The 16,586-nt window shown below is 42.9% G+C and overlaps 1 pseudogene; it reads right to left on the bottom strand.

Moving 5' to 3' along the window:
* Nucleotides 1-1,171: 1,171 nt before the first annotated feature.
* Nucleotides 1,172-16,586, bottom strand: part of LOC101843625 — a 38,326-nt pseudogene continuing 22,911 nt past the window's right edge.

Here is a 16,586-nt window from a genome sequence, read left to right as displayed (position 1 = left end):
TGGTTCAGTCCAATGCTGGTTCTATAGCTTTACTAATAGGATCTCTGTTCTCCACTAAGTCAGGTCAACTGTTTCTGTGGGTTTCTCCAGCACCCTTTTGGCTCCTTTGTTCATCCCTCCTCCCTCTCTACAACTGGATTCCAGGAGTATGACTTAGGGTTTAGGTATGGGTGAGGCTTTCCATTGGAGAACATCTAAGTCTGGCACAACATTTGGGGGAGGGTTTATTTATGTACTTTCTATTTCAATGTATTAGTATTACCAGAGTGTTTATAATTCCGAAAATGTTTCAAAAGTCATCTGTACTATGATTAAACCTTATCATATGGAAATACACTTTTTCATTTTGATTTTCATATTTCCAGTGTTTCAACATGCTTTTATGGTAGTCTTAACTTTCCAAAAATGTCTGTTTGATAGAGTAATATTGAAAGAAGATTACCACACACTGGATAGAGGTGAGGTAGGCTAAATTTATTGGGGAGAAATCACTTACATGAGAAACCAATACAGGGTCAGTGTTCGAAGCATCCAATCTCAGCTGCCTTCTGAGACCTGACCACAACCGAAGAGAGAGCACGCCTGCCTCTCATCTGGCCTTAATGAGCAAGCCAAACACTTGCTGAGTAGAACCCAGAACTCACAACAAAACATAGCACTGTCAGTCCTTAGATGCCCAAGGGTGCCATCTGGCTAGACTTTCACAATAATGAGTGAATGAATGAATTTTGTGGGAATTCAGAAGAATCATACACATGAAACACACTATAGTCAACATTTATAGACGTTCTGTTCATTAAAAAATAATGACGTCACCTAGTTCTTGTCTAAATACTTGACTCATTTTTAGGGTCCTGCCTACAAACAGGCCCCATTGGCCAAATCCCCAGCTCACATTTTTCAAAGACTCTAGTCAGTTAGTTTACATTTTTATTTATTTATTTTATTTTTTTGGTTTTACAAGACAGGGTTTCTCTGTTTGGGAGGCTGTCGGTCCAGCCTGGCCTCGAACTCAGAGATCCTCTTGCCTCTGCCTCCCGAGTGCTGGGATTAAAGGTGTGCGCCACCAATGCCTGGCTGACATTTTATTATCTTTTAAAAAATTGATTAAAAAAAAAGTTGCCGTAGGGTTAGAACCCAGAGACTGTCAGTACTGCTGATGTGAGTGCACTCAACCCTCCTGAAAGAAATGGCACTCTGTGCAAAGCACTCTTAGATTCCATTTTTTTGCTTCATTATTGTTTGTGGCTTGTTTTCTTTGAACAACGAAGGGATGCATACACTTTTCAGCTCCTAGAAATCAGCACACACACACAACTGCTTCGAAAGGAAGGATGCTCTTCATGACAGTCACAATGCACGTGAGGCTGGGTACAGATCATGGGCTGGTCTGTGAGGATGGCCTTCATGGCCTGATTCACACAGTAATCAGGCTTCAAAAGGGGCAAGAAGGGCTCAATTCCTTTTCTGATTTGGCACCCTCTGAACTTGCCCATGTCTACAAGGCAAGGGCAAACAAAAGTTGTTTTAATTCCATCCTTTTCAGCAGGCTTTGCTCATGGCTCAGAGATTAATGAAAACCCACAACTCCAAATTTACTGATACAGTAATCCTCAACTCCAGCATGCTGAACAATCCCAGAAATCTTGAAACTGTCACAATGTGGCTATGATTAATCTCTAGCATTGTTGGAATAAAGACCTTAGTGGTCCAGAAGTATGCATGGAAGTTGACCATCATGGGTCTCTCGATGAGCTCATCAGGACATGCCAGAAACCACACAGGTGTTATTGACCAGGACAGATACCCCACAAACTTCCTTGTGGACCCTTTCAGCTGTCAGGTAGACATTCTCCCTCTTTCCTGCATCACAAGAGTAGTCAAAACCCTGCACAGTATGCTTTGCATTAGAACCAGTAATGTACTAGCTGCCCTTCTACCTTATAGAATGCTAATGTCTGTGATTATTATACTGCTGGTTACTTCATGTTTTCAATGTTTGATTGTCATGCTTTAAATATTATTTGTAAATAGTTTGTTTTCATAATTTATATTTTATAGCAGGCATTAGAAACCATTTTCTTAACCAACAAATGCCCAAGTTTTTGCTGTGTGGGAATAGAACTATGACTAACAGAAGCTCACCTGAAAATGATGGCCATTGAGGGTACAAGGTCTAGGTGTGAGGGACTTACCAGCCTAAAGGATTACCACTCCAAATCCCATAAGCTATTGTGCAGATTTAGGACTTGTGGTTTCAGCCACTCAGGTTGAAGGCATATTAATCTGAGCTTCATCTTTTTTTCAGTTAGTTATTCATATATTTATTTTTATGTCTTTATTAATTTTTAATTTAAATTAGAAACAAGGTTACTTCATATGTCAAACCCAGGTCCCTCTCCCTCTCCCTCCCATCCTCTCACACTCTCCCACAGACCCCCTCCCCCATTCCTACTCCTTTCCCCAGGGAGTGTGAGGCTCTCCATGGGGGTTTTCCATAGTCTATCATTTCGTCCTGAGCAGGGGCTCACCCCTCCCCCAAGAGTTGAGGCAGAGAGCATCATTCATTGTGGTATGGGCAACCAAAGTCCATTTGTATGCCAGGGATAAATATTGATCTACTACCCAAGGCCCCATAGATTGCTTAGGTCTCCTCACTGACACCCACATTCAGGGGGTCTGGATCAGTCCCATGTTGGATTCCCAACCATCAGTCTGGGGATCAAGATCTCCCCCTTGTCCAGGTCAGCTGTTTCTGTGCTCATCAATCCTCCCTATCTGTCACTGTGTTCCTTGATTTCAGCTCAGTATTTAGCTGTGGATGTCTGCTTCTGTTTCCAACAGTTATTGGATAAAGGTTCTGTTTCCCAGACTCTGGCAGTGGGAATGTAGGAAGGGACTCCTGTGATCCATGTCTAAAATCCATATATGTGTGAGTACATAAAATGTTTGTATTTTGTGACTGGGTTACCTCACTTAGGATGGTTTATTCTAGACACATCCATTTGCCTACAAATTTCAAAATTCCATTGCTTTTTCTGCTGAATAGTACTCCATTGTACTATTCATTTTCTCTACCCACTCTTCAGTTGAGGGACGTCTATGTTGCTTCTGGGTTCTGGCTATTACAACTAATGAACATAGTAGAACAGACATCCTTGTTGTATGAATGTGCATCTTTTGGGTATATGCCTAAGAGTGGAATTGCTGTGTCTTGTGGTAGCCTAATTCCCATTTTCCTGAGGAATCTCCATATTGATTGCCAAAGTGGCTGTAAGAGTTCACACTCCCACCAGGATTGGAGGAGTGTTCCCCTTTCTCCATATCATCTTCAGCATAAATTGCCATTGATGTTTTTGATTTTAGCCATTGTGACAGGAATAAGATGATATCTCAGTGTTGATTTGATTTGCATTTCCTGGATGGCTAAGGATATTGAGCACTTTCTTACATGCCTCTCATCCATTTTAGAGTACTCTATTGAGAATTCTCTATTTATTTCTGTACCCCACTTTTTAATTTGATCCTTCGGTATTTTGGAGACTTGGTTCTTGAGTTCTCTGTAAATTTTAGAGATCAGCCCTCTGTCAAATGTGGGGTTAGTGAATATCTTCTCTCAGTTTTTCGGCTGCCTTTTTGTCTTATTGTCTGTGACCTTTGCCTTACAGAAGGTTCTCAGTTTCAAGAGGTCCCATGTATTAATTGTTGACATCAGTGTCTGTGCTACTGGTGTTATGTTCAGGAAGCAGTCTCCTGTACCAGTAGGTTCAAGGGTACCTCCCAATTTCTCTTCTAAAAGGTTCAGCATGGCTGGATTTATTTTGAGGTCTTCGATCCATTTGGACTTAAGTTTTGTGCATGGCGATATGCATGGATCTATTCACATTCTTCTATATGCCAGCATCCTGTTATGCCAGAATCATTTGTTGAAGATGCTTTCATTTTTCCATTGTATATTTTTAGCTTCTTTGTTGAAGATCAGATTTGCATACATGTATGGTTTACGATCAGGTTGTTCAATACTATTCTATTGGTCTACCTGTCTATTTTTGTACCAATACGAAGCTGTTTACGGGACTATATCTCTATAATAGTGCTTGAAATCAGGGATGGTGATACATCCAGACATTGCTTTGTTGAATAGGGCTATTTTGGCTATCCTGGGTCTTTTGTTTTTCCATAGAAATGTGATTATTGTTCTTTCAAGGTCTGTGAGGAATTGTGCTGGGATTTTAATGGGGATTGCAATGAATCTGTAGACTGATTTTGGCAAGATTTCTGTTTTTACTATATTGATCTTACCTATATCCAAGAGCATGGGAGATCTTTCCATTTTCTGGTGTTTTCTTTAATTTCTTTCTTTAAAGCCTCAATGTTCTAGCAACACAGGTTTTTTACTTGTTTGGTTAGCATTACCCCAAGGTATTTTTTGCTATTTGTGGCAATAGTAAAGGGTGACGTTTCTCTGATTTCTTTCTCAGCCCTTTTATCATCTGTATATAGTAGGGCTACATATTTTCTTGAGTTGATTGTGTATCCTGCCACTTTGCTGAAAGTATTTATCAGCTGTAGGAGTTCTGTGATAGAGCTTTTTGGGTCACTTATGCAAACTATCACATCATCAGCAAATAGTGAAAGTTTGACCTTTTCCTTTCCAATTTGTATACCCTTGATCTCCTTTTGTTGTCTTATTGTTTTAGCTAGGACTTCAAGTACAATTTTGAAGAAGTGTGGAGAGAGTGGACAGCCTTGTCTTGTTCCTGATTTTAGAGGAATTGCATTGAATTTCTGTCCATTTAGTTTGATGCTGGCTGTTGGTTTGCTCTATATAGCTTTTATATACATGTTAGGTATGTTCCAGTTATCTCTCTCTGATTACTCCAAGACCTTTATCACGAAGGTGTTTTGGATTTTGTCAAAGGCTTTTTCAGCATCTAATGAGATGATCAATAATTTTTGTTTCTCAGCTTGTTTATATGGTGTACTACTCTGATGGATTTTTGTGTGTTGAACCACCCCTGCATCCCTGAGATAAAACATACTTGAACAAGGTGGATGATTGTTTTGGTATGTTCTTGGATCCGATTTGCCAGTATTTTATTGAATATTTTTGCATCAGTGTTCATGATCTGAACATCTCTTTCTTAGCTTTGTCTTTGTGCAGCTTGGGTATCAAGTTTATTGAAGCCTCATAAAAAGAGTTTGGCAAAGACCCTTCTGAGAAGAATTGGTAAAAGTTGTTCTTTGAATATCTGGTAGGTTTCTGCACTGAATCCATCTGGACCTGGGCTTTTTTTTTGGTTGGGAGACGTTTGATGACTGCTTCTATTTCCATAGGGATTAGAGGTCTATTTAAAATGCTTTTCTGTTCTTGATTTAATTTTGGAAAGTGATAGCTATGCAGAAAATTGTCCACTTCCTTTAAATTTTCAAATATTGTGGAGTACAGATTTTCACACTATGACCTGATGATTCTCTGGATTTCCTCAGTGTCTGTTGTTATGTGACCATTTTCATTTCTGATTTTGTTAATTTGCATATTTACACTCTGCCATTTGGTTAGTTTGGATAAAAATTTGTCTACCTTGTTTATTTTCTCAAAGAAACAACTTTTTCTTATGTTGATTCTTTGTATTATTTTCCTAGTTTCTACTTTATTGATTTCAGTCCTCAGTTTGATGATTTCCTGGCCTCTTCTCCTCCTGGGTGAGTTTACTTCTTTGTGTTCTAGAGCTTTCAGCTGTGCTGTTTATGCTCTAGTGTAACTATGTTCCAGTTTATTCATATGGGCCCTTACTGATATGATCTTCCCTTGTAGCAGTGCTTTCAAAGTGTCCCTTAAGTTTGTGTATGTTGTGTCTTCATTCTCATTGAATTTTAGGAAGTCTTTAATTTCTTTTTATTTCTTCCTTGACCAAGGAATGGTGTAATTACACATTATTCAATTTCCATGAGTCTGTATGGATTCTACAATTTGTGTTGTTGTTGAATTCTAATTTTAATGCATGGTGTTCGGATAAGGTGCATGGAGTTATTCCAATTTTATGTACCTGTTGAAGATTGATATGTTGCCAAGTATGTGGTCAATTTTTGAGAAGGTTCCATGTGGCACTGAGAAAAAGGTATATTCTTTTTTATTTGGATGGAATATTCTATAGATGTCTGTTAAACCCAATTGTGTCATAACTTCTATCAGTTCCTTTGCTTCTCTGTTAAGTTTCTGTCTGGTAGTCTTGTCTAGTGGTGAAAGTGGAGAGTTAAAGTTTCCTACTGTAAGTGTCGGGGGCTTTATATGTGATTTCAGTTTTTGTAATATTTCTTTTACAAATGTGGATGCCTTTGAATTTGGGGCATAGATGTTCAGAATTGAAACTTCATCTTTGTCTGTTTCTCCAGTGATGAGTATGAAATGACCTCCTTCATCTCTTTTAATTGATATTTAAAACATAATATGTTAGATATTAGTGTTGTTATCCCTGCTTGTTTCTTGGGTCCATTTGATTGGCAAAACTTTTCCCAACCCTTAACTCTATGGTAATGTCTGTCTTTGACTATGAGGTCTGTTTTCTTTATGCAGCAGAAGGATGTGTTCTGTCTTCGAATCCATTCTTTTAGCCTGTGCCTTTTCATGGGCAAGTTAAGACCATTAATATTGAGGGATACTAATGACCATTGATTGCTCATTCTTGTTTGTTTTGGATTAGTTGTTGGTAGTGGAATTTTATGAGTATTTCCACCCCTTTTTCTTTTGGCTGTCAGTAAGGTGGGATTACTTATTGCCTATGCATTTCTGGTAGTTGTTAACTTCCTTGGGTTGGAGTTTTATTTCCAGTACTTTCTGTAGGGCTGGGTTATGTATTGTTTGAATCTGGTTTTGCCATGAAATACCTTGTTTTCTCCATTTATAGTGATTGAAACCTTTTCTGGGTATAGTAGTCTTGGCTGGCATCTTTGGTCTCTTAGTGTTGGTTGAATACCTATCAGGACCTTCTGGCTTTCAGAGTTTCCATGGAGAAGTTCCTTTATTGTATAGGGTTGTTTTGGCTATCCTGGGCCTTTTGTTTTTCCTTATAAAGTTGATTATTGTTCTTTCAAGGTCTGTGAAGAATTGGGCCAGAACTTTGGTCTTTTCATGTTGTCCCATATTATGTTTTTGGGATTTGTTAACTTAAGGTTTTCTTTGGTTGATGAATCTATTTCTCCTAGTGTAGCTTCAACACCTGAGATACTCTCTTCCATCTCTTGTATTCTGTTGGCTATTCTTGCATCTGTAGTGCCTGATCATTTGCCCAGCTTTTCTATTTCCAGCCTTACTTCAGACTGTTTTTTTATTGTCTCTATTTCAGTTTTCATCCCTTGCACTGTTTGAGTATTTTCTTGCAATTTTTGCTTTGTATTTTCCTCCATTTGTCCCGCGCTACCGTCTCGCCAGCAAGAACGACGCAGAACACTCGGATCCTTCTGCAGTAAAGCTTTAATGCATCTTGAGAGATAGATGATCAGCTTCTTAGAGGGAGACCCCAAGCTAAGAAACCCAGCCCCTTATATAAGCCTAGGAGCTCCGAGTGAGACGTGTAGAGCCGGGATTGGTGGTTTGCACATCACCCCAGATGACGCCACGGGAGAGGCACAGCTTAAACGGTTAACTCCAACTGACAGCAGATGTCAGCGCCATCTTCTAACGGCAATAGCGATAGCGAGGGCGGCTCCTCACATCTCCCCCTATTCATTTATTTTTGAAGCAATAGGACACCCACAACTTTGGAGTGGAGATAGAGGTCAAATCCCCATGTGCAAATTCGGAACATGTACAAAGCTCCTCTCCAGGGTCTTATCCCCAGAGAGAGCCCTGACCAGTCCGATGTCGTTTTTCTGGGGGAAGGAGATCATGACATAGAACCTTCATGCAAGATGACTTATCTCCCAGGAGAAAGTCGTTATACCGCAGACCTCTCCTGTGCAGTGCTTAGCCTTGCAACTCCTTGGGCTGCTGAAGCCTACCCACTCTATCCCGTGCAATGAGACTAGCCTCGTGGGGTGCAAGAGCTGGGAGGCCAGCGACCTATTGCTTTAACATGGTTAACCAAATGTCAGGGAGGCTCCGTGTTCTAAGGCAGCAAGTGCTTGTGCCACCACCACTTTGTCTCTTTTGTTTGGGCTCTGAGCTTACACACCATCCAAAGCATCAACACTATTCCACAGCAGAGAACTAGGCTAAATGATCCTACCCCCACCCATTCCTTAAAATAAGAAAATGCAGATGAAATCCAGGAGGAGAGGCCTTCCATCAGAGAAAGATCCAGATGCGTCGAATTCACTTGCAGGATCGCCATTCTCAACTCACGGAGTGTCTGCTCAAACTCAAAAGTCCAATTCTGTAATAAATGTTGAGACAGAGCTTGTGACAGGTTAGCTGCTCTTGTAAAATTCTCATATTGTACTGAAGTGACACAAAGGCCAGGCAACTTTTGTTCACATCCCAATTGGGCCATCTGCCACAATATATCCAATTGTTCCTGAACCAAATTAATCTGTTGGTTTACCAACATCAGGCCTCCTTGTATCTGAGAATTGGCAGTGGCCTGTTTATCTAGGACCATGGTCACAGTGGCCTATAGTTCATTAATGGTTTGAGTTGTCTGCACAGTGGCAGAAAGTGCAAGGGCCGAGGCGGTAACCGAAGCAGTAACCGCGGCGGTGGCTATCAGGCCCACAATAATAGCAGAGATCCCAAAAATCTCGCTTTTCCCTAAACAAACTCAAATTACTTGGCGTCTCAACAGGAACTGGAACAAATCGAGGCATGCGCATTACCAAAGCAAAAGGGTGCTTAATAGCATCCCAGCATAATGCATAAAAACAATTCTAAGCAGAGCAATTTATTTCTTTCTGATTCTTACCTAAGGTATCATTACTCACAACCCAAATAAAGGGCAGCTGAATAATTAGTTCTCTTAAAAGGGGTATACTTAACATTGGAGGAGGACCAATCAGATGATCCATAGCTCTGTCCCTCACTCAGACTGTTGCCTAATGCCCCTTTCCAATCAAAAGTAATCTGTCCCTTCTCACTATCATAGGAGAAAGATCAGTACAGCTTCCATTAATTCAAAAGGATTAGCATTAGATCTTTCTGGATCCATATGAATAAAATTATCCTTTAATGAAGAAATCACAGTAAAGCACAAGCTTCCTACTAATGACAAGGTTCTCTCATCCTGAAAACTCTGTATCTGAGGATCTAAAGGCAAAAAGGCAAGCCCCAACTCTCTATTAGTTGTGAAAAATCTAGGGAACACCTGGGCATTCTGCATCACTGGCATCGGTAGGGGGAAGGTAGACATGATGGCCCACCGTAACTCTCCCATCATACTAGGAACCATCATCCCGAGTAGGAGAGTCTTCATCACCCACTTGGCCTCCATCCTTCTTATTCTGGAGTTGTGAAGGAGCTCTTCGAGTGAGTCTTTCAGGGATCCACAGGGGGTTTTCTTCCTCCTGTGGAAAAACACACACAGCTCCCCTGGATCTTATAAGAATAGGATCCGGGCCTTTCCAGAGATCAGTCAAGACATCTTTCCATTTTACCATTTCTTTTGGCCTATCAGGCTCTAAACTGTGGCGATCGGCCGCAGTGTGGCCTTGGGCATCAGAGTTCAAGAAATTAAGGGTAAAAAGTGCCATGGATACAGCAACTCTTGGTACCGAGGGTAGAACATCCTCAATACTCCCCTTTTGTTTAATCAGATATGATTTGAGTGTACGATGGGCACGTTCCACAATGCCCTGTCCTTGAGGGTTATAAGGTAGGCCAGTTAGATGGGTAACATCCATTTGCCGACAAAACTGTCGGAATTTTTGAGAGGTATATGCTGGTCCATTGTCTGTTTTTAAAATTCTGGGTTTTCCCCAAGCACTCCAGGCCTCAAGGCAATGTTGAATCACATATGAGGCCTTTTCCCCTGTTAGGGGTGTGGCGAACATTACGCCAGAACAGGTGTCAACAGAAACATGAACATATTGAAGCCTTCCAAAAGAGGGAATATGAGTAACATCCATCTGCCACATCTGCAATGGTCTAATGCCACGTGGGTTTATTCCCATGTGGGGAGTAGGTAAGAATTCGCAGCAATTCTGGCATTGAGTAACAATTTCCCTAGCCTCTTTCCTGGATAGAGCAAAACGACGGCGCAAGGTCTCAGCCGTCACATGAAAGCGCTTATGGAATTCTTTTGCTGCTTGTGCATGGGTAGACAAGGCAGCGGCCACCAGCTTTGTAGCCTTGTCCGCTAAGTCATTCCCTAAGGACATGGGACCTGGGAGTCCAGAATGTGCTCGGACATGGGTAATGAAAACAGGAAATCTCCTATTTAACAAGGCAGCTTGTATCTTTTGAAAGATGTTAGCAACTCTGCTGGAGGATCTTATTATTCCAGCTATCTCAAGGAGATTAACTGCATTAACCACATAAGAGGAATCTGATACAATATTGAGGGGTCCTGGAAAAGCCTCAAGAACCTCCAGTACTATCAGACATTCTACAACTTGAGGTGAAGTTTCATTATATTGTTTAGATATAACCCTATCCTTGACCACATAAGCTCCCATACCAGTTTTTGATCCATCAGTGTACACCACAGTCCCATCTGGGAGTGGGTCTTTAGCTGTCACTTGTGGAAACACTATAGCCTGGTTTAGGGCAAACTGTAAAATTGGATGCTTTGGAAAATGATTATCAATTTGTCCTGAAAAGGAAGTAACTAAAACTGCCCAATCACTAGATGTGGCTGCCAAGGTCTGAACTTGTGCAGCAGTATAAGGCACAATCAAGGAATCAGGATCCCTGCCAAAATGTGTAACAGCTGCTTTTATTCCGCGAAGCGCGAGCTGTGCAACAGCATCAGGGTACCAGTCAATAATCTTAGCAGGGGAAGCATTTGGATGAATCCAAAGTAATGGTCCATGTTGCCACAGGACTGCAGTTGGCAATTGAGCTGTCTTAAAAACACACAGACTAAAAGGTAGTGACTCCTCAATACGTTGTAATTGTGCTTCCTGTAAGGCCTCTTCCACCATCTGTAAGGCTCGGTGGGCGGCAGGGGTAAATTTTCTGGGTGAGGAGATATGAGGCTCACCCTCCAGGAGATCGAAGAGGGGTTTTAGATCAGCAGATGGAATTTTTAAAAAGGGCCTCAACCAATTTATATCTCCCAGAAGTTTCTGAAAATCATTTAATGTTTGTAAGTGGTCTTTGCGAATTTCTATTTTCTGAGGAACTATATTTTTGGGAGTAATCATTGAGCCCAAAAAGAGGCCTGTATCTGCAATTTGAACCTTTTCTGAGGCAATCTCTAATCCCCACTGTTTTAATTCAGCCACCAGCATGGGGAAAGCCTTTTGTAAAACATCTAACTCTTTGTGACAAATAAGAATATCGTCCATATAATGGATCATGATTAAAGATGTAAATTGCTTCCTAATTGGCTCCAAAGCCTCCTGCACATACAGCTGACATATTGTTGGGCTATTGGCCATGCCTTGCGGCAGTACCTTCCACTGAAATCTCTTGTCTGGTTCCATATGATTAAGAGAAGGGATAGTGAAGGCAAACCTTGGTCTATCCCGTGGGTAAAGTGGAATAGAGAAGAAACAATCCTTAATATCTATAATAATAAGCTTCCAATCTTGAGGAAGTGCAGAAAGCAAAGGAAGGCCTCTTTGAACAGGGCCAAAAAGATGCATCTGATTGTTAATGGCCCGCAGGTCATGGAGTAATCTCCACTTCCCAGATTTCTTCTTAATAACAAAAATTGGTGTATTCCATGGGGAGGTAGAAGGCTCTAGATGCCCCAGCCGTTCCTGTTCTTGCACTAATCTTGTGACAGCCTCTAATTTTTCAGAGGATAGAGGCCATTGAGAGACCCATAACGGCTCCTCTGTTTTCCATGGTATGGGTCGTGAAGCCTCAACGGCCCCTAAATAAAACCCAGTCCTTTTCTACCCCGATTTCCGTGTTGCGTAATGGGTTTTATTCTGCCTTGTTCTTGCCTACCCAAGCCTCTACCGTTTGTATACCCCATCTTTGCCATAATGGCTGATGCCTGGGGGGAGTATTCATTAGTTAGGGTCATGCCCATGGCTTGTAACACATCCCGTCCCCATAAATTTACAGGGAGTGGCAACACATAGGGGGTAAAACATCCCTGTTTGCCCTCAGCATTCCGCCAGGTTAAGGCTGAGGCACTGATGGCAGGAGAGGACTGGTATCCAAGACCTTGTAGAGAATGAGATGAAACAACAGTGGGCCAAGACTTCGGCCACCAATGGAGTGAAATAATGCTTTTGTCTGCTCCCGTATCCATTATCCCTTCAAATTCTTTTCCATTAATTAACAATTTTATTGTAGGTCTCTCATTTAGGGGTATAGCCAGATAGGCTGAATCACTTCCAGAAGATCCCATAGCCCTTTTTTGTAAAGTGTAGGTTTCTCCATCCCCGAGGGAGGGCAGCAACACCAGTTGTGCAATTCTATCTCCCTGCTTTATAGAAAATACACCCCGAGGGCTAGAACAGAGAACTTGAATCTCCTCTTTATGATACGGGTCAACAATTCCAGGATATATAATGAGTCCCTGTAAAGTTAAGGAGCCACGGCCCAGAATAAGCCCAATGGTGGCAGGGGGCAAAGGTCCAGGGGAATGGACTGGGACCGGTTGAACATTCATTTGGGGCATGAGTAAGAAGTCGGAGGCGGCACGCAAGTCCATTCCGGGGGTTCCTCGGAAACCTCTACTTCCTCTTGATTGCTTTTCTGAAATTGGTTCCCATATTTCTGAGGGCCCTGGGACCATGGGCCCCGTGACCCGTTTTTTGATTGGGGTACCTTGGGTTCTTCAATAGGGGGCAGAAGCCTCCCTTTACATCCCGGACTGACCTGCATTCGCTAGCCCTATGATAACCTTTACCACAACGATGGCAAAGCTTCGATTCTCTTGTTCTTTCAGGGGCTTGACAATCTTTCTTAAGGTGCCCCATTCTCCCACAATTAAAACAAGCTTTTCGACTAGATAAATCTCTACGCCTGTGCGTTTGTAAAATGGCGGCAGCTAGTCCTGCATTGGTTAGGGTCCCCCCAGCTCCCTGCACACTCTGAGCCAATCTTGTAAACCTTTGCTTTTGCGAGGGGCGATAGCCGCCGACATTCCTGGGTTGCTTGTTCATAGACAAGTTGCTCAATCAGGGGCATAGCTTGTTCTGAATCACCAAAGATGCGACTGGCGGCCTCTGTCATTCTGGCCACAAAGTCTGAAAATGGCTCTTGGGGTCCTTGGACAATCTTTGTAAGGTGTCCACTGGACTCTCCCCTTTTGTGAGGGCCTTCCATGCTTTAATAGCGGCGGCCGACACCTGACCATAGACACCCCAGATGTAGTTGGTTTGATTAAGGGCATGTTGACCCTGACCTGTCAGCATTTCAAATGTCCACTGCCTCTGATTCTCATCTTCAGCCGTGGCATTAACTCTAGCTTGTGCCTGGGCTGCATCATACCAGAGAGCCTTCCATTCCATGTATTGTCCCATGTTGGGAAGCACTGCTTTCACTGTCGTCTGCCAGTCAGTGGGAGTCATGGCAAAATTAGCAAGCCTTTCCACCTGTAATGTGGTAAAGTTAGCATTGACCCCATAATTACGAACGGATTCGGCCAATTCTTTGATTTGATTGTAATCTACAGGGGTATGTACTCTTCCGCCTTCCGCATTCTCGAATACTGGAAAAGCTACTTGTATTTTTCTCCGTTCCTCTAAAGGTAAAAGGAGTCAGTACCAGTATTCAGCCGAAGCTCATACTGCGGAGGCGCTGAGGGGCGTGAGCCCGCCGGATTTATAGGCGGTGGCCTCACATTCATTTTTGTTTTCAGTGGCCGGTGTCTATCAGGGTGATATCTTTCTTCCTCATACCGTGCCACCTCCTCCTCTAGACCACCTTCTTCGCTAGAATACAGAGTGTCAGAATCAGAATTATCTAGCTCCAAGGCTTCTAGCTCTACTGTAGGGTATAGACTAGATTCTGGCTTTTTCTTTTTCTTAGATTTGTTAGGGGGTGAATGATCACTCCCTTCTTTCTCTCCCCTTTCTTAACTTCTTGGGGAGGGCCTTTTTTCTTAGACATGTCTTTCCTTTTGCGAGCTCCCATTCTCTCACTCCGTTCAGTTTCTGACATGCTATCCTGAACTTCCTCTAAGGTTCCCTGACTTTCTATTATAGCAGGGTGACAGGCCTCATCCTCCAAGCAGTTTTTAACTAGCTTCCAAATGGCTTTGGTACCTAAGTGGAGATCTCCTTCTGCATGCTTCCTGTCTAGTTCTTTACCTAGCTTGTTCCATGAGGCCACAGTGAGGGACCCGGAACAAGCATACCATGGTGCCACTCTATCTACCTCCTTCACAAAATTTTGAAGTGTTCGTGGTGCAATTTTAAGATCTCTTTGTTTTAGCACAGTCTGTAGGGCAGTAACCACTGACTGTGACAACCCCATCGCGCTAGCGGCTTATCTAAAAACGGCGCTCAACTCCGTTACCAGACTGACAGCACCAGACTGACAGCACCAGACTGACAGCACCAGACTGACAGCACCAGACTGACAGCACCAGACTGACAGCACCAGACTGACAGCACCAGACTGACAGCACCGTTCTGTCAGCACCAGCCACGATGAAGGAGAAGGACAAACAGGACTAGCACCAAAGCCTCCACTGACCCGTCCCACGGTGATGACAAACTAAGGCCAAAGTCGAGAAAGGGGGTATTCAGGATAAAGCATACCTCTCTGAACTTACGTCCCTGCAGTTCTGAATCCGCCCCGTCTTCCGAGGGGTCTCCCGCGGCGCCGGCGATGTTGAAGAGTTCCCGGGTTTCGGCACCAGATGTCCCGCGCTACCGTCTTGCCAGCAAGAACGACGCAGAACACTCGGATCCTTCTGCAGTAAAGCTTTAATGCATCTTGAGAGATAGATGATCAGCTTCTTAGAGGGAGACCCCAAGCTAAGAAACCCAGCCCCTTATATAAGCCTAGGAGCTCCGAGTGAGACGTGTAGAGCCGGGATTGGTGGTTTGCACATCACCCCAGATGATGCCACGGGAGAGGCACAGCTTAAATGGTTAACTCCAACTGACAGCAGATGTCAGCGCCATCTTCTAACGGCAATAGCGATAGCGAGGGCGGCTCCTCACATCCATTTCTTGCATTTTTTGTTTTTTTTCTTTCATTTCTTAAGGGATTTTCCCATATCCTCTTTGAAAGCCTCTATCATTTTCACGAAATTGTTTTTAATGTCATTGTCTTCTGCTTCATTTTCATTGGACTGTTCTGGAATGTTCGATTCTTGCTGGTATAGAGTCTCTAGCATCTGGTGGTGTCATTTTTGTTTTTTTGTTGCTGAGTATATTTTTGTATTATCTCCTTTTCATCACTTCTTCTAGTGTGTGCAGAAAGATCCTCTTCCTGTCCTGGTGGTTAGGGGGCCAGAGTTCCCTTTCAGTGGGTGCAAGCAAGTTAAATATTCTGGTAGTTCTCTTCTTCCTTGTCCTATCCTGGTCTCATGGGTGGAGAAGAAGACCAGGAATCTGGGGTGGGTAGGCTCCAGCCAGGAGGGGAGGCCCAGTGGAGGATCCCAGGCACTGGAAGGCAGGCCTGGATACAAGGCCTGGTTTAAATGTTCCCATGGGTGGAGAAGAAGACCAGCAATCTGAGGTAATAGACTCCCACCAGGAGGAGAGACTCAGTGGCAGTCTCTAGGCACTGGAACAGGGGCCCAGAAACAGGCCCTGAATTGCCTGGTCCCCTTGGTGGAGAAGAAGACCAGGAAACTGGGGTCTGTAGACTTCCTCCAGGAGGGGAGACTCAGTGGTGGTCTCCAGGCACTGGAACACCAGTTTTTATTATTCTTGCTTTTGACAACATTAAATACTCACAAGTGCAGATAACAAAAAAAAACACAAGAATGAGTAATATTTTCTAGTCTCAGTGGTCTTTTATAGAATTTACCCCCTGTCCTACTCAAGTCAGCAATGATATCTGATGTTCCTGTACATCAATAGTAGCACTCTTATGTATGTTTCACCATTTCTATTTTTAATTTAAATTATAAACAATCTTATTTTACACATTAATCCGAGTTCTCTCTCCTTCCCATGCCCTACACTAACACCCATCCCATCCCCCCATCTACTCCCCAGGGATGGTAGGTCTTCAATGGAGGACCTTCAAAGTCTGTTACATCATTTGGGGCAGGGCCTAGGCTGTTCCCTGTGTATCAAGGCTGAGTGATTTTCCCCACTGGCACCAGTCTGACAGCTGGGAAACCAGCATAGATCTGAACCAGGCCCCTGAACATGGTGTCAGTTGTGAGACCAGGGTAGTCTACGGGACCTCTGCCAGTATCACCATTTCTTTACCTTGGCTCCTAACAACCCTCCTTGTCCTGGTCTGGGTGAAAATGATGGCAGTATCATCTTATACTTATGCTTTCATATGCTGGTTTATATCAAGGTACACAATATGAAAATAGTCATTGCCATAATAATAT

Source organism: Mesocricetus auratus, unplaced genomic scaffold, assembly GCF_017639785.1.
Source record: "Mesocricetus auratus isolate SY011 unplaced genomic scaffold, BCM_Maur_2.0 Super-Scaffold_100008, whole genome shotgun sequence".
NCBI lineage: Eukaryota > Metazoa > Chordata > Mammalia > Rodentia > Cricetidae > Mesocricetus > Mesocricetus auratus.
The sequence above is the reverse complement of the archived record's forward strand: the minus strand, read 5'-3'. Positions and strand labels throughout refer to the sequence as shown.